General features: G+C 39.4%; 1 pseudogene; it reads left to right on the top strand.

Moving 5' to 3' along the window:
• Positions 1 to 21,254, top strand: part of LOC133344243 (CUB and sushi domain-containing protein 3-like) — a 435,165-nt pseudogene that overhangs the window by 268,434 nt on the left and 145,477 nt on the right.

Raw genomic sequence — 21,254 nt, 5'->3', positions numbered from 1 at the left:
TTATTCGATTTATAAATTCAAAGGCATTTGTAATCATTGCTTGACATATCTAAAAATCAGCAATATTGTTAGACAATATATGTAATAGGCCTCTGCATAATGCATTCCATTGAATAAATGTGGTGTAAATTCCGTTTCTTATCTGCTAAGGATTATCACCAACGACGGATAGGATGTTGCCAGTGTAACACCTAGCTTTACCACCACGAAAATGAGAGATATATCTTATCCCACATATCATAAATGTAATGGCCAACGGTGAGTTGGCTGTTAAGTTATGACCTATGACCTTTTGGCCTGAAAATCAATACGAGACAAGATATAGTGGTCTTGTACCACCCGTTACCATTTTGTCAAGATTGGTCGAACGACTTTAGACATCTTGAGTACAGACAGAGGAAGGGTTGATTACTCACTGCCCTTCACATTGATGTAAGAGCTATAATGAGTAGATGATAATACACACGTTACAAAGAAAGACTTTCTAATTATATATGTTATATACATGTATAAACGCACGTGGGAATTTACTGAATGCATACAACATTAAAAACCTTTTTGGAGAGAATATGTCTCTAGAGAACTTGAAAATGACATGTGCAAATGAAATATATAGTTCAATGCCATACAATAATTGTAATAGGTGTCAAATTGTGATGAAATAGGAAATTCATGCATTTTGACTGAATTTTTTGCCAATTTATTTGCAAAATATAAACTATAATGCCGTAACAATCCTAGTTGCTACTGTTGTTTGTAATCTTTAACATGGATGTAGGTGCTAATCAAGGCAAATACATTCGCAAATTATTCATTATTATACATATGGAAAATACAGGTTTACAGAATTCCTAAAAATGTGATTATTCCTTATTAGATGTATATGGCAATATGCATGCAGGCATGGCTGAAAGTACAATGAAACACGAATAACAAAACGCACCTTAGCAGGGGTTTGGAAATGAAGAACACATGCAGTGTGCACAAATGAGGAACACAGGCTTGCATCCATAGATGCTGAACCACGGCCATGTAATGCAGAAAAATAAACGTGTGGCCTTGGGTTATTGCTAAGACACGTTCGTTTTGTCATAGTTTGTTTCACATGGAAAAAACGTAAACAAATTGTAGGGCATTGAGTTGAGCGTATTCATGATGTATTGTAATCTTTAAGTTAAACATTGGATAAATAAAACATTTACATTGCAGATTGTGCAAATTTTACATTCAAAAAAATCCACAGGAATTACGTTTTCTGTTTTTGCTTATTGCGGAAATGCAAATTTGCCAGCACACCAATGGTGAGGATTATGAAGAGATGGCATTTAAATTTTATAACGTATAGGAATATGTACATGTGATGAATCAAATGAAATTACAATAGTTTATATTTATTTTGCTATATAGTGGTTTAAAAATATATCCTTAATTATCAGTTAATAAATACACGTGGTATTAGAATAGTAGAGGGACGGTGTTGTTATGAACGTACTCTGCAATGAAGCCAACAGCCTAAGTTCAATTCCTAGCCATGGCTCACATAAGTGCCAAGTTATATCTGAACCAGTCATGGGGGGGCCCTCCTTCAACCGTTTGCACTGACCAGGGTGGTGAAGTATGGCCAAACAACCCCCTCAACCAACCTGAAGTGGGGAGGCTTTCAGCTTACAGTGGATTGATATAAGGGCATAAATGAAGCGTTAGTGTTTAGTTAATCTCATTGTTCTCATAACAATAGGATCATGTTTAAATATAATGTTTACTCACGTGAATACAAACACCATCATCGTTATGTTTACATGAAATGTTTTAAACGGTTAACATCATTTATTTATTTATACTAAAAAATCTTGAAATTCACATCAATACGATCATTATTCCTGGTGCGTGTACCTCTTGAGATGTATGGCCATGCCTTTTCAGTGCTATAAATAATCATCTTATCTTATTGCTGCAGGTCATAGAGATTAATTTTGAAGAATTCGATCTGGAAAGGGGATTTGACACCCTGACGGTCGGCGATGGTGCTGAAGTAGGTGATCCCAGAATGGTGCTGCACGTGTAAGTATTGGATTACATATTCCTTACGGAAAGTCCTATCAGTGGAGCTGAAAGCACACCAACACACACATACACACATTCATGCACATATCTACACATGCGTTTTCTGTTTTCTTGGTTCCAGTTTTATGGATATACTGTATACATATATGTATTGGTTAGTTTGTAGATATGTGTAATGGTTCAATGTGTATATATGCAATGAGAGGCTAATATATATGTAATTGCTCAAGTCAGTTTTATCCTTATTTTGCATAGAATGATGATCAAGGCATTATCTATGATTTAGAGTTTTTTTTCCGTGTAAATGTTTAGTATGCAGGTCAACTAATTTTGTTTCAACAATTGATCTTGCTTTTTTATGATGTCCATAGCTTTGCAATCTTGTCCTGGACATTTCCACTGTTTTTATGCTGTGATGGGGCAGAGTTTTTCTTCTGAAAGTGTGACATTTGGAACACTTTTTCTTCATTGGAAAACAGCTGGAAACTCTTGACAAATATCATTGGATTGCACTAGCCAGGTTTAGGAAATGGTCTTCTACCATGGCTCACATGCCTACTATCAATAAGATTATGTAAACGACAAGGAGATATCAAATACTATTATGCCTATCTGTTATAGATGATGCAAATGAATAAGTCTTGGTGGTAATGGGTGCAGTCATTAAAACTGTCACGAACCAAGTGCTAATAAAACACACGAATATTTATGAATAAAGAACGGTTTACAAAGCTCAAAAAGTAACAACATTCAAATAGTCCAATGGGGTTTCAGAGAAGGAGATATATTTTATCTCAGGGTTGTCATGGCAACATTCAAATATTTTATCTCAGGGTTGTCATGGCAACATTCAAATATTTTATCTCAGGGTTGTCATGGCAACATTCAAATATTTTATCTCAGGGTTGTCATGGCAACATTCAAATATTTTATCTCAGGGTTGTCATGGCAACATTCAAATATTTTATCTCAGGGTTGTCATGGCAACATTCAAATATTTTATCTCAGGGTTGTCATGGCAACATTCAAATATTTTATCTCAGGGTTGTCATGGCAACATTCAAATATTTTATCTCAGGGTTGTCATGGCAACATTCAAATATTTTTGGGGGGAAAGTTAATTTGGAGATGTAAAAACGTAAATATAACAAAATAATAATATTTGTCAGTGTTACAGTCATTATAGCAGCCAATGGGAACTAACTACCAAAAGTAAATGAAAGAAGAACATAAGGTAAAAGAAAAGTAGTTATTTTGAGAAAAAACAACCACGCTCTATAATTAGTTCGGAGGGATACCACTGGAAAATACATCAGAGTGTGTATGCCTCGGCCGTTTGTTGAAGGCTGACTGGGAACAAAATGATCAAATAAAGAGGTGATGTGGAGCAGGTTTGAGTGCTTGTGGACAAATGAGCTTAATAACGAACAGAAAAATACCGAAATTGACTAAGGAAATGGAATAACACGTGAAAAACACACACAAAGGCAATGGCGATGTGCATGCTTGGAATGACACTGAGAGGCGGAATGAGGAACACACGGAATAGGGTCAGGCGGTATTGGTGCATGCCTGTAATCCATCACCGTGGAGACGAGGGTTGGTGTTTCGCACAAATGTTGTGAAAAGACACCCCTCTGCGAGGTGCCACACCATGGCTTTCCAGGAAAAGGTGGTACACCAAATTGTGAATTAATCTCCATATGTCCCTTCTGTATGGGATAGAGTGTTGCCTCCTCGCATGCACAGCTTTTCTTTGGGTGTTTCAGTTTCCTCCCACACGTATTAACACTCATTACTTGGCTGAAAAGATTGTAATATATAGAGGACCACAGAGCTTTGTCAATTGTTGGTGATTGCTCACCGCCTCTGACTGCCTTGCTGCTTGTCTGTGGTTCCTCGGCGATTGTGATGTGACATTTGCATGAACAACGCAATATTAAAAAAGTCAACAAAAAATGACTCCTTCGAAAACAAAGTATATTAGAAATATTAAGTGGGCTTGGGCAGGACATGACAGTTGATAGCAGTGTGGCTGGTGTTCAGGCTTATGAGAGTGACAGCCAAAGGAGGGAACATGCCTCAGATGATGTCCAGAAATGAGATAATTGCCGGGTTTGTTTTCAGGAACTAGATTTATTCTTACATAGAAAAGACATGTATGAGATGGTGGGAACTTGGGGAGATCTTCATCCAGCGATGAATACATCATGGATGATGGTGATGATGAAGAGTTCACATGTACTTATATAACATTCATGCAAAAAAATACATGAAATATAAAAAGTCAGTGGGCTCGTTTTATGGAATATTAATTTTACACTATTGTGGAATTCCGGCATAATGCAGAAATACTGCAAAAGCGTTTCCACTTAAATCACAATGCAGTTTTTTTGGACATATTCTGGAAAAAAAGTTGTAATTTTACTAAAAAAGGGATGGCCAAACGATCTCAACAAACTGGCCAAAAAAGATGATGAATTGGGTGCATTGTCTTCCTGCTCACATGAGCGTTGGGTGGTGCTCACGTTTTACAAATACAGATGTCTCCACATGATTACATCATGCTCCGGATACCACCACTATCTTGCTTCGTGCAAAAATACAGAGGGGAAATTAATGAGTTGATGGCAGATATGCATACCCTTCAATACATTAAAGGTGGAGCACATCAACAGCGAACAATGTAACATCCAACCGCTGAGCCACATCTCTTTTCCTTGCTTCGATTGCAATGGTGAGTAAGAGTGTTCACGTTGATGCTCTTTAATCCAATTGAATGTTGATTGGCCCGAAAGCATCTCGATGGTATCTCCGGTCCGTTCGTCAAAACGCAATGCTCGCCACTTTTTTTGCCCGCAGGCGACTCGATCACATGCCCGGCCACACTGCCGGGAAATAGCAATCGGATCGGGGATCATCGTTCAGAGTTTTCACCCGTGCACCGCCACACCTTGCCTCCCCAACCCCCCGTTGCCTGCAGGTTGACAGGCACGAGTGTGCCAGACCTCGTGGTGAGCATGACAGGCCACATGTGGCTGCATCTGCAGACAGACGACAGCGCCGGATCGCTGGGCTTCAAGATCGTCTACCGAGGTGAGCCCGCCCACTCCCGCTCCCTTGGAGCCCAACGATTACCGCGGCGGCACAATGGCACATGCGAAATGGGCAATGTATTGGTCACTTTGGGCACAATCATTCGGCATCAATGGCTCTCGATGTCCCCTCGTCATTTCGTATAAGTGTCCGGTTAGGCATACTAAACTGGTTCGGAAGAGAGACGTTAGATCAATGGCTATCAAATGTATTACAAATTGATGTGCAATGTATTTGATTGAGAAATGCTTTCATATTTGAATTCAAGTTACTGCGATCTGCTGTGGATGTGGATGCATTTAGCCTATTTTGTAACATATTTAAATGCGGAAAAAAAAATGATGACATATTATTACAATGTTCCACCGTTATGCTTTATAGCATGACAATTAAGTGAAATAACAATATTATTTATCTATGCTGTCATTTTTAGCACTCTTGGTAAACTCACTGGCTTGTCATTATTAACATCAAAATGTTAGTATTAATGTGTTTGTGTGTTGGCTAAAGAAAATTCACCCATATGCAATAAATACATATGCGTATGCTGATTTCCACGCACTCATATAAGCACACGTTAGAAATATTAAACAAAGCACATTTAAAGCCCCGTTGAACCCAGCAGTGAGTTCTGGTGTATTGATGTTTGTTAACTAAATTTGTAGGTAATAGGTCACGGCTGGGTCCTTTGGGATCTAGAGCCATTGAAATCCACTTCTGTTATAAGGGTGACTGGCAGGGATGATTGGAGTATTGATTGATGAATTAGAAACTGGCCAATCGGGCATTTATTGGGAACGTACCAACACTCAAGAGATGATCTGACTTGGAATGAGACCTTCTGGGGCCACGAATGTTCACTTTATGTGCAGTAAAAAAGCAATACGTGTGAATTCACAGTTCTTGTTATTGTAAAGTCAAGTTTACCGGTGGATTAAAATTAAGGATCTGAGAAACGAATGTTCTATGTAATACCAACGACTGCACTTGCACTATTGTGCATGAGCAAAAGGACAAAACGACATGTCAAATTGTGTCGACACTTAAATGATAGAATACAGTACATTGATAATTCGTTTTTTTGTTAAGGCCACACTTTCTTCTTAAACACATTACAAATCTATTATTGATTCAGGCCGATATCATAGTGTCTCCCTTGCAAATGAGCAACGTTGCTCATCTACCATGACCCAGCACCAGTGGTGGAAATTCCTCATTACCATTATTGGGGCCAGTCTTCCAAAGCGTTTGTTTACTATGGCTGTGTAGACAACCGGTGAGTGCCGTTGGCTATGTACGCTGTGAAAGAAGTTCAACATACATATAAATACGCTTTTTTGAGTTACATAATATTTCAGCTGATGGATGTGTGCGTTGTTTATGCTCTAAGGGAAATAGCAGGTGTTTTTTTTATGTCAGTACAACCAGAGAGACATAGTGGTCATTAAACATGTATTAATTATTGATTTTTACTTTTTACTCAAATCAGTGAATGGGATTCATAATTTTTTAAAGAGCAGATCTGGCTGATGCAGCCAGCCACTGAATTTCTGGGCGCACTACCTGAGGAAGCAGTTGGAGCGAAACGTTGTCGTATGTTGGTTGTTAAATTCAGCCATTTACAAATCTCAGCCACCGGTAAGGAGCTTTATTGGTCAGCATTTTATCAATACACTGGCACGTGTAAATTATACCTTCGTAAAAAACATGGACATCTTGTCAGGTGATGGAAGGTGACTGACAGGAATGTTAGCATAAAACTCCAATGCTGCCTTGCCCAAAAAAAGAATATAGATCATTGTATTGGCTACGGAAACCAAAGTTTTAAGTTAACCCTGGCATACCATGAGAGAAAGTAAATAAACCTTTCTACACACATGCTGTAGACCAAGCAATGGGTATGGTCTACTGTGGGTGTACATGTGTTTGTCGCTGTTAAGCCACGACAAAAATCTCGCATTATAGAACCCCATAACACTAAAGTCAGCAGTAGCTATAAATTGAAAATCTGGGAGGTGGTATGGGAGTTGACCTGTGCCACACATATCACACTACAGGGAGCCTTCACGTATTTCTATTTTTATGCCCGATTAAGTCAGCACACACACACACACCACTTCCATCATGGCTGGATCTAGACTCCATTTATTGTGGGTAGAATGATCTATTATGGGTCTTTAATATTACCCTATGCCAGGTGTGGCCAATGTGGGCCAGTGTCGAGTGGCTGCGTGACAGTGTATTCAATTACCTCTATTAGTCAGACCCGATGTGGGTAGTTTTAAAGCCTTTTTGCCGATCACTCTTCCCACAAAAAAAACGGTGACTGAAATCAGCCCTCCTGACATCCCTGATAATTTCTGTATTAGTATATATTTTATGTATCTATATATAAACCTTTGTGATAAAAAAATAATACAAACTGTTGCTGCTAAAAGCATTGTATACCTGATAGAATGTATCCTGCACAAATGCGTTTTCACCACTTTGGAAACAGTCTTCCACTGACAAGCCTGTTTCACACATCCTGTGAATAAAGAGCAATGTTTAAGGGCTTGGAGTTAAATGACGTAATTAGAGCAATATCAATGTTAACGTGAAACACTATGCATTCATTACACATTTCAAATTTTACGTTACGTATGATTCCTTCATTATGGCTCTGATACGAATTTCTTATCCCTGTCATAGCTGCAGAAAATTATGATAATAGATGTGTGTTTTATTATTATTTATTTTTACATCACTGCAAGCGATGTATTTTATTCATGATCATTATAACAAACAAAAAAACAAACCTCATGTGAAAATACTGTTAGCTGTTTAGGAAAAAAACAGATGAAAGACAGAGGTCATTGGCAAAGACATTGTTCAATGGCACACCCATTGCTGCGTTAACAGTGTTCAGAATATTAAAGCAATTGTGTGAGAAAAATCAGCACCTCATGTGTACATCAATCAGTCATTTCTGGTAGGTAATTAAGAGTAGAATGAATGACCTCGTTTTTCGGAGTTCGCATTTTATTTCAAAATTTGAAGGAAGATACCTCTCTAATTGCAGTAAAATTAGGGCAAGCCCGATGTAGTCGCATTTATTAAATTATATCAGATGCCCCATGCCTTTAATATGCATACGTCGTGTATCGTGATGTGTTCACGTTGTTTGAGGGCTGTAGACACTGCAGACTCATTAGCCAAGGAAAACCTATTAATTTGTTCCACTCTTTGCAGCGGGTCTAGTTTGAGAGCTTCATGGTGGGGCTCACTCTCACCTCCAAGTTTGGAACTCGTTGGCTTCACACTATATTTAATCCGGAAATATATTTTAAGCATATGCTATATTTGCAACTATAGAGTACCATTATTCTTGAGGAACTATCATTGTGTCAATTTAAAAACAAATTGAAGAACTGCACAAATTAAATTACTGGGTTCTGCTTCTGTTATGATGAACAACAACATACATAACCCAGGCTTTCTACAAAACAATTACACACAAACGCGTGCATTTGTGTGCAATTTTCAACCAACCCTGTGCCTACATTATACTATATTTCAATTGGTAATGTTTATGCTGCTTATCATTTCAGTATGCATATGCAGTCTATATGTACTCTAATAAAAAGCAATTGAGGAAGCTGTGGAATTAATCAGTCATGGACCCACACTCTGCAAATTGGTGGGTTTGCTAATATAATGAGCACGGCTGCATGTAAGTTATACATTAGTTTATTTCACACATACATTAATCATTGTTTCAGAAAAGTATTTTCTTCTCATTTTACCAGAAAAGCCTTGACAATTCTGTTCGTGAGGATTCTTGTTCGGGCAATAAATTGAACATAGAAAATTACATTTATTGCGACGTTGCTAACAATGCTTTTATTTCCACTGTATTTATGTTAACAATTTGATGTTGGCAGCGTTACTGGTTTATTTCAATGTGACCTGTGCATTATTTAATTATGCTCCTGTACACAGCACGTATTTATTTGCCCAACAATAAGAGTAATGCGTGTGGCGACAGAAAAAAATGTATCTGCCTTGCTGCGGTCTGTGGCACGGAAATCCTCGTAATGAGCAGCTGACAGTAACAGATGTAGCTGCACCACATGTATCACGCTCTGCCTGCCACCGACAGCAGTGTGCTAACTCAGGACAGCAGGTGCATTGGTAACACGCAATTTGTCAGAGTGTGGCAGGGCATGGCTGGATTTCTACCCCGCCCTCCCACTCGGCTCCTTCCTTGGCTTTAACTTGAGACCTCTGCCATTATACTTTGCCGTGCTGAACACAATTTAAAATAACAAGCAATAACAGTTTGAAGTGTTTCGTGGCGCACCGTGTTTCCACGAATGCATGCTAATGGTGTGCGTTTATAATACTTTGGAAATAATCATTAAAACACATTTTGCTCAGCTATTGCTAAATTGAATGCAGCATCTCAACTTAATTAAATAACCATCTATAGTTGATAATCAACATTTTCAGAATGAAGTGCATTCATTACTACTCATTGTAAGTGTTTCTTATCACCTGTTTGCAGCTCACATTCGAATCCTATTATAAACTCATGTCTGTTTGTGAAGATAGAATATATTTAGATACAATGTAATACTTTGTTTAAAAATGCAATCACTATGGCAGACGTAAAGTCATTAAAATATGATTTAAAAAAACTGCAATTTCTTCATAAATACTGACTGAATGAATTCATAGTTTAACGTAAGGCCTCTGTTTTTTGTAGTATCACTAAAATACGGCTTTAACGGATTTTTTTATATATATAATAGGCATGGCCCTTGAGGATTGTGTTAAGTAAAAATGTTCTTTTAAAGGTCCTTTACGACACTGCTTACATGAGCCAAGCTGATTCCCAACAGTACCATCTGCCTTGAAGACAGAGGCCACATTTAACGACTGCACAGATTGATTCATGCTCCGTGCTTAAATGGTCACGAGAGAAATATGGTTCCTGGCAGTTTTTAAGCCAAAAAAAACCCTGTCACTTGTTGACCAAGAAAGGTCTACACATTACATATGAACCGGTAAATGATGACAGTCTAAACCATAATTATTCAGGCATATATAGTTGAAGAAATACATTTGAAGGAGTGATTGTTTTGGTTAATATAAAAACCCGTGTAGTTAATGTGTAAGTAACACAATGATATTACAATGTTTGCAGTTTGGTTAGATCTTAAGTAACTTGTGACGATGAACCATAAATATGGTGTTTGCATAATTATTTAACATGTACAAAACATGCCATTTGACGGTATGCACATGTACATTTTCGTTTTTTGGTATTTCGTGATACATTGAATCATTTGACGTAAAACTATATATGTTAATTATAGCTTGTTTAGGCTGGGTGTGCATGCATTTTAAAGACACGTGTTTTAATATAATGTAATTTGTGAGAGGGAATTACACGTTAAATGTTTTGTTGATATTCACACTACAGTGGTTCATAGATTTTACTTGTGATTTATACATTTTCATTCAAGGGAAATACAAAATAAAAATGTACATTGCATTAATAACATACGGTGGCACATTTGCTAATAAAAATAACATGCAGAACTGATGGATAGAAACACTTATTTTCCAACTAAAATTTATACGAGATTGTACATTTTGAATATGGCTTTTTCAATAAACCTATCGTACCATCCTTTAGAGAGAGTGAAGGCTACTTGAGAGATTCTAAACTTATGCCTTGTGGAAGCAGCATAGTAATTGCGAAATCATGACCGCACATTGAATGTCACGAAACAAATTGCTACCATTACAAGTTGTTTTTATGCTGCACGAAATTGCAACTTAAGCTAAGTTTGTTTACAATAATTATACGAATAAAAAAATCCTTTTACCGTTATCCATATTGCAACAACAACACTAAATGAGTGGCTGGAAAATATTAGGCACAGGTATTGGAACCATGTGGTTAATACACTGAACTTCCAATCTAGCGTTCACCAGGTTGATCTCCTGGCACCCAGGAGTCTAAGTGGGGTACATCACAGTTAATCGATCAACAAGTCGCGTGCGGTGAGTGAATGTGTGCGTGCTCCCGCCTCTTTAAGAAGAGCAAATAACCTCTGGAAATGTGCTCTGATCGAGGCCCTTTCACCAACAGTCGTGTGAGAAATACATTGGGGGGCTGTGTCTCTATCTGTACCTTTTACTGAAACCATTGCTATTACGGGTGCTTTAACCTATTAAAATATGCGTGTGCATGTTGAACTTCTATCGCACCGTACGTAGCCAAGCATGATAATCAGAGGTAAGGGGGGAGGACAGCAAACTCAACACAAAAAGCAGTTCTACAGGAATTAGTTTTCAATTTAGAGGCATTTACATATATCACTCATGAGCTTAGATAGGACAAGTGGATATGTTGGTAGCCTTGAATACTCATAATCCAGTTTATGTTTGCAGACAGTGGCAACAAAATGTGGAACATGGAAGCCTAAAATGTATGTGTATACTGCTGTGGGGAGCAGTGTTGTAGCGGTTAGCGCGCTGCGCTATAAACCTAGCGACCCGGGTTCAATTTCCGCTCACGGCCAACACCAGTGACGATTATCTGAACCGGTCCTGGGCCTCCCCTAGGTCGACTCAGCCTGAAATGAGTACCTGGTGTGGTATGTAAACATTGCCGCTGGGGAGACAAAGGTGGTCGGGCGTGGTGCTGGCCACCCACCCCCTCGTGTACCGTTCCGGCCTTCATAGGTGCTCGCTAACAGCACTTGCCCCTACAGTCTGTTAAGGCTACACGGGGGATTTTTGTCGTTCTTTCTCTGTAGTTCGGGAAAATGTACCTCAATTCACATTCAATTCCTTAACATGAAGTTAAGTGAAAGCTACATAATGCACTGACGGTGTGTGACAACGTGGTTATTGTTTGATGCATATTGATTCATATAATAATCACTCTACTGACGACATATTATGGTTCCTATAATGCTATGTTTCATTAATATTTATATCTAAGCGTTTTATATACTGCGCTTTCTATTAATTATTCATCTTATACCATAGGATAAGACATACAACACGATTTCCCTGGGGAAAATAGCATATCATGTGGTCAAAAAATTATAAAATGTATATTAGACAAAGGATGAACATGTTATTATAAACTCATAGTGGCAGAGAAAACATTGATTAAAATCCAAGATTTATCTTGCTAGATTCAACAAAATTCCAGTCTGTTGTTTATTGATTTTTTTTGCCAAACAAATAAATTCAATTTTCAGATTTGCAGGCAAATAATACCAACAAAAGGTAAGTCCACATGTGTTAACAAAATCAATGTAATAGCATGCTTCCCCGTGAAAAGTGTCATCCGTTTCAATGTATCAACGTAGGTATAGATTTCACAACTACACAGTAGATGTTGCCTTGTAATCTAATTGTTAACCTAATATCATGGACATGATTAATGTACCTATTCCAGCTGTCATTGCACCACTTCTTGACAGTCAATTGATGATGGTCAATTCCACTTACAATAATAACATTTCTCATAATTTGGTATTCTTTTGCAGCCAATGCCCCAAAAAAATAGAACAATTCCAACACTGCACATGGCACGAGCGTGTGTTAGTCGATCAGCTGGTCACGTGTGGTGGGGGAAAGTGACGAAACCTCCAAGATGTCTGACCAAAGTAAATTAAGACTAAAACTATTCTTACACTATTTATTTTGCCAAGTTAGGCCCAATGAACTCTATAGCTCTTTTTCAGAAGCGACCTGGCCACAAATGATTGGTCAACGAAGTGGCTTATCATGTGGAAATGTACAGCAGCCAAATACTCTGAACGCATGTTGATTCTAAATGTGGAGGGAAAACCCGGAGGACCCAGATAAAAATCCACGGGGAGAGACATGCAAACTCCAAATATGCAAGCGCCAGAGTCGGGATCGAACCCACGACCTCCTGTATACCAGGCGAGGTAGTTAACACCTTGAGGTACTCTATAGAACTTCCTCGAGTGGAGGCCTTTCTGCCAGCAGTGACGTGATAAGGCACTGGCAGGAATGCTCCTCCACCGTGACGAACATCTCGCAATACAAACACTTTGTGCTTCTTCGATCTGAACGTCTCTTCGCCGAGTTAAGATTCTCTCCCGATGCTAGCCACACCGCAAATCGTTGGTAACATAGGTAGCAGATTGGCTTCACCGTGAAATGTGTCGGGACGGGTGTCGTACAGAGGCCGTGACGGTGTATTTTTTTTGGCTCGCGGTGTGTGCGCTCGCAGAGATTGCGGAGAGGAGCTGCGGAGACCCCGGGGTCCCTCAGCACGGGAGGCGGGAGGGCTCCGGCTTCTCCCACAGAGACTCGCTGACATTTGAGTGTCAGGCAGCCTTTGAGCTCGTCGGGGAGAAGACCATCACCTGTCAGAGCAATAACCAGTGGTCTGCAAACATCCCTCACTGCATCTGTAAGCATCAACTTTGTTTAAGCAGTTTAACTATTGTCCACTTAAGTTCCAGTTTGTAAACAGGGTTTTCTCTTTCCATCGCAATGCTCGACTTTGGAATTCGCTCTGATAATTTATTTTCCAAATCTCTAATAATCTTGCTTATTTTGATAAAGCGTTAACTGTTATCTGTTTCAACTTCGAGAGTGTTGTTTGTTGCTGGCCTGTGCTTGATGCAACTTGCTGACCAGCCCCTACTAAACGTCTGTGAAAAAGTAACTTCATAGCTCACCTGGATTCCTCCAGTCTAAATCAAGATTCAGATTCTGATCTTCATGTACTGAGCAAACATGTTGCATGTTAGTTGTTTTACTTATATTTATCTTGAGTCATTAGTACTTTTCCTGATTATAATATTCAGATTATTTTCAGAAATTAATTTCAACATATGTTATTATGATTGTCATCAGCAAATCATGTTATTTTCATTATATTATATTTATGCTTTCGGTTTTCAAATCCAGTTTTCATCAACCATATTCTAATGTCGCTGCAAATAACGATTAATCCCCCTTCTAATATCTCTTTTAGTACTCGACGAAATATCATTGCAGCTGGTCCACTTTTTGTAAATAGTTTTTATTCTATCTAATTCTATATTTTTAGGCCTCGACCTTGTGGGAGTTTGGATGACTCCATCCCATTAAAGTAAATACCCTTTAATCACCTACTGTATAACAGCTGGGCACAATTGTCGTTGATTTCATTTGTCTTTTTCAGATTAGCACGCAGGCTTTCACGACCAATATTATGCAAAATAAAGTTTTTTTGGGGGGTTAGATCATGTAAGTATGATGTCTTTGCTGGTGAATACAATCAGCTTCATCATGCGATTTTTCTGAATTGTGATTGTTTATGTGACAAACCTTACTAATTATCTGCATCGAGTGGTGGTGGGGTCACGACAAATTTATATTTATGCGATCTAACCCAACAAACCTTTATTCTGGGCTTTGCCAGATTCTTATTGATAATACATATATGGTCTATGGTAGACAAACCTTTAATTTAAAGTGCTTGCTCACATGGTCGATCTCTACATTATCTATTTTTTTGTCCCAACGGTGTTGATGAACGGACTTCACGTGTAAAAAGGGGTTAATTGGAATTTCATTCTTCCAGTTAGTGTTATCACTCGTATTAAATAGAGCAATGATTGAGGTTTCATTCCATGATGGAGGTATCTTTTTCTCAGCATTTAGTATTTTTTTTAAATACAACTGGTCCCAATATTTTGACTTATGTTCATTACTATGAAGGGCAGTGTTCACCTATCCCAGCATGACATCTGGTTCTTCCACCTCTTAATTTGAAAAATAAAAATTCTGGGATTTATATTTTTTTCTCTGCAGGCATCTGCATACAATGCCTCGACTCATGTTAAGTTCCTACCTCTACCATGTGTTATTGTCCCATCTTTCTCACCAATGGCTACTGCATTGTCAATGGTCAACATCCTATTGGCAAAAATCTGATCGCAGGAATTGGCTGTGAACAAAGCTGTGCAACTCGTAGATAAGAGAGAGCAATGTAGGGACTCTATTCAGAACATCGTCGGTGCTGAACAGATGGATGGGACCTGAACAAGAAGATGATGAAGATGAAGAAGATGAAGATGGCAAAAATATGAAAATGATGATGAAGAAGATGAAGAAATTATGAAGAAGATTAAGGAAATTAAAAGAAGAGGCCGTCCTTCTTCCTGATTTCATACCCCCCCCCCCAATTATTTTAAAAAATAGACTATATTTAGCATACTAGATTTGAAATTGGAAATAGTTATCTTGTATTCAATAGTAGAAAGATGATGACAGAGATGCTTCAAGGAAAACAATATCCAAGTAAAATGTACAACATTTTACAACTGTGGATACTGGCAAGTGCAGTCATTCATCCATCCATAGGGGGTATACGTTATATTTATAAACTAATAGCAAGTGCTGAACCATAAAGTCAGCAAATTACCTAGGACTAAAGTTCATAGTTAACATCCTCAAGCTTACATTTTTTTTTTCAAGAACGGTCCCAGGTGATGGACCAATCAAAATGTGTCAAACAATTCCTCTCCGCGATAACTGTTGAGATTTATGAGAGTGACCGCACAAATTCCTACCCACGTTGCCACACTTTGTTGACAAATCCCTCACACCGAAAACCTTCCGCACATGCGTGACAGAAAAATCCAAGAGCTGCGAGTTGTTGGGATGAATACATATAAATGGAGGTCGGCTTTTGCTCTGCTGCTGATCCTCACCAAAAGATGGATGGTGGCCGTTGTTCTTCTGGTGAAGCAGAAACGTATTTCTTCATTTCCTAAAATGCTCCGCAACAAGGTGCCATTGTCCCTGGCGAATGTCTAACATACTGGCAGAAGGTGAAGAAGGAAAAAAAAATAATCGCCCTCTGCATACTCTCACTCGACACCTAAGCAACAGCCTTTGGAAATTCGTCTCAGCCACGCTTCGGCATGCATGCGGAAAGAGCACGGAGATGACGGAAGATTAGTCAGAACTTTCTTTATAAGACATATGTGCAACTCTGCAGTGGTCTCTGTGACATGATGCCTCCTCTGGGGCAGGTGGAATGACCAGCGAGCGTGAGGTTTTCAATCATGCTTTAATGCATAGGTTTTTTTAAAATGTAGATATAGTTTAGGGAGTGGCATAACTGGTGCATGAGGGTGCTGATTTTGATCTATGGGTCCCATTCGAGATGATGTGTAGATATTTTTTTCAGCAGAATATTTTTTTCCAATATAGTTTTAATATGGCTATATATATAGTAGGCAAATACGCTCTTAGCTAAAGTTTAACTTGGAAGCTTATGTTCTTATTGCAATTATATATATACACGCATATTTATATGGGGCCGTAAAAGTGTATGAAGTTGTGCCAACTTCATATACTAATTATTCGGTGGTCTCAGTATCGTGTAATTTAGAAGACACTAAACGAATTACATAATATGTAGGTGCTGGAACTATTCTTAAAACAAACTAAAAAGTGCGTGTACTATTTACATTCCAAACTTTTTGACCGTATACATTAGCACGTTATCTATTAGCATACATTTTCGGGGATGCAAAAATATAAATATTCGTTATTTTGCTTCGAAGGAGTAACATGAGGCTGAAAGCACTAAAGTCACTCCAACTTTTCCATTTTAGTCTAGTGCGACATAGACGTAGAAAGGGCATCTGTGTTGTGCTTGAAGGAAGAAAGACATCTCTTCATGCAGATATGCAGGAGATATATGCATTATGCTGCATCTATTCTACATGATTTATTTTGTAGCCTACACCATTATAATTGTAGAGGAGCGATAGCACACGTCTTATCTTCCTCGCCTGGTATGCAGGCGGTGGAGGTGTTCGATCCAGACGTAGATGCCTGTATATTTGGAGTTAGCATGTTCTCCCCGTGGTCGTGAGGATTTTTTTCTCCAAGTCCTCCGGTTTTTCCCTCCACATTTAGAAACATGCGTTTAGATTTTTTTGATTATTTTGCTGTTAGAAATGTCCACGTGATAAGCTACTTCGTTGAGCTATCGTTTGTGGCCAGGTCACTTCTGAAAAATAAGCGAATACCTTAGTGGATTTTACTTTGTAAGATAAAAAATTGTTTAGTTTAAATTGTATTAATGAATAAATTAGCAAATTACTTCGTCGAATCTATGGTTACAGCTAGAAATATTCGAATATCAATTTTTTTAGATTTCAGCTCCAAAAATTGCAGCCCAGAAATTAATTAATTCGGGTTCCACATCAGGGTCAGACTAAAGTTCTAAAACACATTCCTGCGGAGGGAGCTGGTAGGAACGTTGGGTTGCTCGGTCAATGGCCCGTGTTACCGGCGGCGTGGTGTATTCCGCAAATATGGCCGTCTGTGAGGGCGGGCACAAGCCGGCGTGAGTAGGTTAAACGTTGAGTTTTATAAGGGCACCACGGGGTGACCAGCCTCTCCCCTCCCCACCCAGCCCCACCCCTCCCACCCCCCACCCAGCCCCACCCTCCCCACCCAGCCCCTCCCCACCCAGCCCCTCCCCACCCTCCCCACCCAGCCCCACCCTCCCCACCAAGCCCCTCCCCACCCTCCCCTCCCCACCCAGCCCACCCTCCCCACCCAGCCCCTCCCCACCCTTCCCCCAAGCCCCTCCCTCTCCACCCAGCCCCTCCCTGCACGACGGACAGACGGACACAATAATCCCCTGTGGGCTGGTGTAACCAGGAGGTTCCTACCAGTATTACTTCTTCAATTCTAAGGATTGAATAAGCAATTTAATACATTAGCTGCTCACTCCTTGTGAAGCATGATGGTAAAGCTGTGCTATAGGTTGCCAGGTGTATGTGTATATATGTGTTTAAGATTAAGCTAAACTAAAATATTGTATTTCCTAGGTAGAAGCCCACTGAGCTATAAGCTCTTTTCCAGAGGCGACCTGGCCACACATGATAGGTCATTGAAGTGGCTTACATTATGTCAGAATATGTAGTAGCCGCCAAATAATATAAACGTGATAAGATAATAGATTATATTATATAACTTGGTTTTAAACTATCAGAGCTAATAACAAAATAGTGTGGTTTTTTTTCCCAGGAAATCCTTACTCAGTCGAAATCTTGTGTACTGCTCAATTTATATTGGATTTCGGAAAATATAAAACCTGAGAAGGAAATTGTCATGCTCAGAAATGTGTGGTTTTAAAAAGAGAAAAGGAACACGTGCCAACTAATGTAAATCCACCATAACCAGGTGCCTGCTTATGGTGAACATTTACTGTTATCATTTAAAGATACTCACTTATCCAAATGTGCGAGCCACTCAAGGACTTATTTGTATCCATCTACATTAAAGTCACGTTATGCACACAGGAATTGCAATTTAAACGTGGTTTCTTTAATTATAATTTTAAAAAATATCCTAAAGTGCTTTACGAAAAATGGATCTTGCAAATAGTTCACTACAATATGTATGTTTATTGAACTTCTTTCACGCCATATGTAGCCAACCATGTCCGTGAGATGTGCGGCGGAATTACAACAGACGAAACATAGAAAGCATTTCTAAATAAATGAGTTTTCAATGTAGATGTAAAAGTGCATAGTTCCAGTGGTTTCCTGATATCTGAAGGAAGAGCGTTCTAGACAGCTGCAGAAGCCCATCTGAAAGTGCACGATGCAGTGAATGTGTTTGTGTGATGGCCGCTGCGAGGATGACTGTAAGTTCGCGTGATGTTTTTTGCTCCTTCACGAGATCAGCAAGGTGTTGTGCTTCATTCGTGGCAAGCATTTTGCGTGTGACGAGTGCGGCCTTGTTTCCCTCAGGTTTTTTTATGTTATCGATAATTACGATTATTTCCTCTGCTGTTCCTTTCAGTTCCCTGCGTGTTCAACTTCACATCGCCGATCGGCATCGTGCTCTCACCCAACTACCCCGAGCACTACGGCAGCAACATGAACTGCATTTGGCTCATCGTTGCGCCCGCCGGCTCCCGCATCCGCCTGGTTTTCGCCGACTTTGAGGTTGAGTCGCAGTTTGATTTCCTGGCGGTGAAAGATGGAGACCGGCACGACGCTCCTCTTCTCGGCACCTTCTCCGGAGCTGATGTACCTGGGAACCTCGTCAGTGCGTCCAACACGTTCCGCCTCGAGTTCCTCTCGGACCATTCAACGCCTGGCCGCGGCTTCAATATCAGCTACACCAGTAAGGAACAGTGACACACTGGAACGTCCGCAAATCTGTGTTTACATACGTCAAAAGTGAAAGTCTCTCCATGCCCAAGCGAACATGAGGCAGTGGTCATCTTATTCTTAGGTTTGTTCCGGTAAAGTCACGTAGGTAAAAACATTAAAAAGTAAAATAAAATAAAAATCACGACGTTTCGGAGGCAACACAAAACGTCGTGATTTTTATTTTATTTTACTTTTTAATGTTTTTACCTACGTGACTTTACCGGAAAAAAACCTAAGAATATGAATCATTGCAGTCACGAAAGCTTCAAATCTAGAAGTGGTCATCTTTATTCATTGCCCTGAGTGGAAGGAAATTCACCATTCCTATAGCGGCTGTCAGTTCAACCATCCCAAGGACAATGACTGCTGACTTCCCACACAGTGGTACTTGTTTTTATTTCGTATCATACCCAGAGGGATGATGGGCTATATGAACCCCTGATCAGGATTTGGAATCATCTTTATTGTGGCATAAGAGCATCTACCACAAAAAAGTGGCCACGTGGCTCTGAGGTCAGAGCGCTGAGCCTGCACCGCTGATACGCTCGGTTCGAATTCAGGCAAATCGCTCGTGGCATGGTGCAAAATAAGTTCAACATTCATAATGGGTTCTCAAATGTCATTGAGTTTATGGACTCAGCCTGGTCGCCAATAACTACACGCACAAAAAATTGCATAACAACAGATTTGGTTCTACGTTTATTTGGCTAAATTCCAGCTCGATTCCCATGAGATGAGCATTACGTCTTGGTGGCTGAGTGGGTAAGAAAGTGCTGCCCCCGGTTGTGGGGTTATTCTCTTTAGCAAAATGTGCTGCACAGCTGTGCGAAATACACGTATGGGGTATTTCATCCCACGAGACCAATGGCACAATTATGGCTACAATTGTGGGGAAATATAAAAGGAACAAAAAAAGCACCTACCACAGTACCTCCTGGTCAGAAGGTGCCCAATGGGTCAAAGTCAATGCTTCTCTTAATGCAGTTTGAGGCTTGCACTGTGATTTCATTCACACATTGTAAATGGAAATAATGGTAATGATGATAACGATAGAGATTCTGCACTAACCTTGAGCCAATTAGAAAGTAGAAGTAATGAATCTGCAGTAAAATAGTTAGATTAAAAGTATCCTCAGTGGTAAAGAACTGCTGAACATGTAGTTTTATTAATTATTTTTGAAAGTTTGTGTGAATTTTCTGTATTGAGGCTGATTAATTTTGCAGTCACAGAAGATTACTCAGCTAGCTATGAACCTATACACCTAAACATTATTATTCTATACACACTTTTTTTTTCTTGCACGAAAAAACGCATCCAAAATGAAAGATGAAAATGTATCTAGTGTAAGCATTATATAACCCATGGATATGTTAACACAACACAGTCAGGCATAAGTAGTACGCTATTGAACTGACTAGCATGTGCATGCGATGTTTGTTTTTTTCCAGCCTTTGGACACAACGATTGCTATGATCCAGGAAATCCAGTCAATGGGAGGCGGTTCGGTACAAAGTTCCATCTTGGCAGCATGGTGTCTTTTACCTGTGAGAAAGGCTTTATCAGAACAGAGGGCTCCGAGATCTTGACCTGTATCTCAAGAGATGGCAACATTGAATGGAATGAAGATGTCCCCAAATGTGAAGGTACAGTTCCCTTATGAATATAAAATAATTCATAGATGCAAGCGTATAAGGGGGAGTCAACAACTATTGAGACTAATTACACTATGTAACACAATTTTTGTTCCTGGGTACTAAGTGTTATTTTTTTTTATTGCTTATGCCTAAAAGTACAAAAAATGGCTATTATTCCCCACGAACTTTTATTTTGTGTCCAGGACTTCATTTGAACCAAAGACACACATGCACA

This window comes from Lethenteron reissneri, chromosome 19 (assembly GCF_015708825.2).
Source record: "Lethenteron reissneri isolate LAM-NWPU_2019-01 chromosome 19, ASM1570882v1, whole genome shotgun sequence".
Lineage (NCBI taxonomy): Eukaryota > Metazoa > Chordata > Hyperoartia > Petromyzontiformes > Petromyzontidae > Lethenteron > Lethenteron reissneri.
The sequence above is the reverse complement of the archived record's forward strand: the minus strand, read 5'-3'. Positions and strand labels throughout refer to the sequence as shown.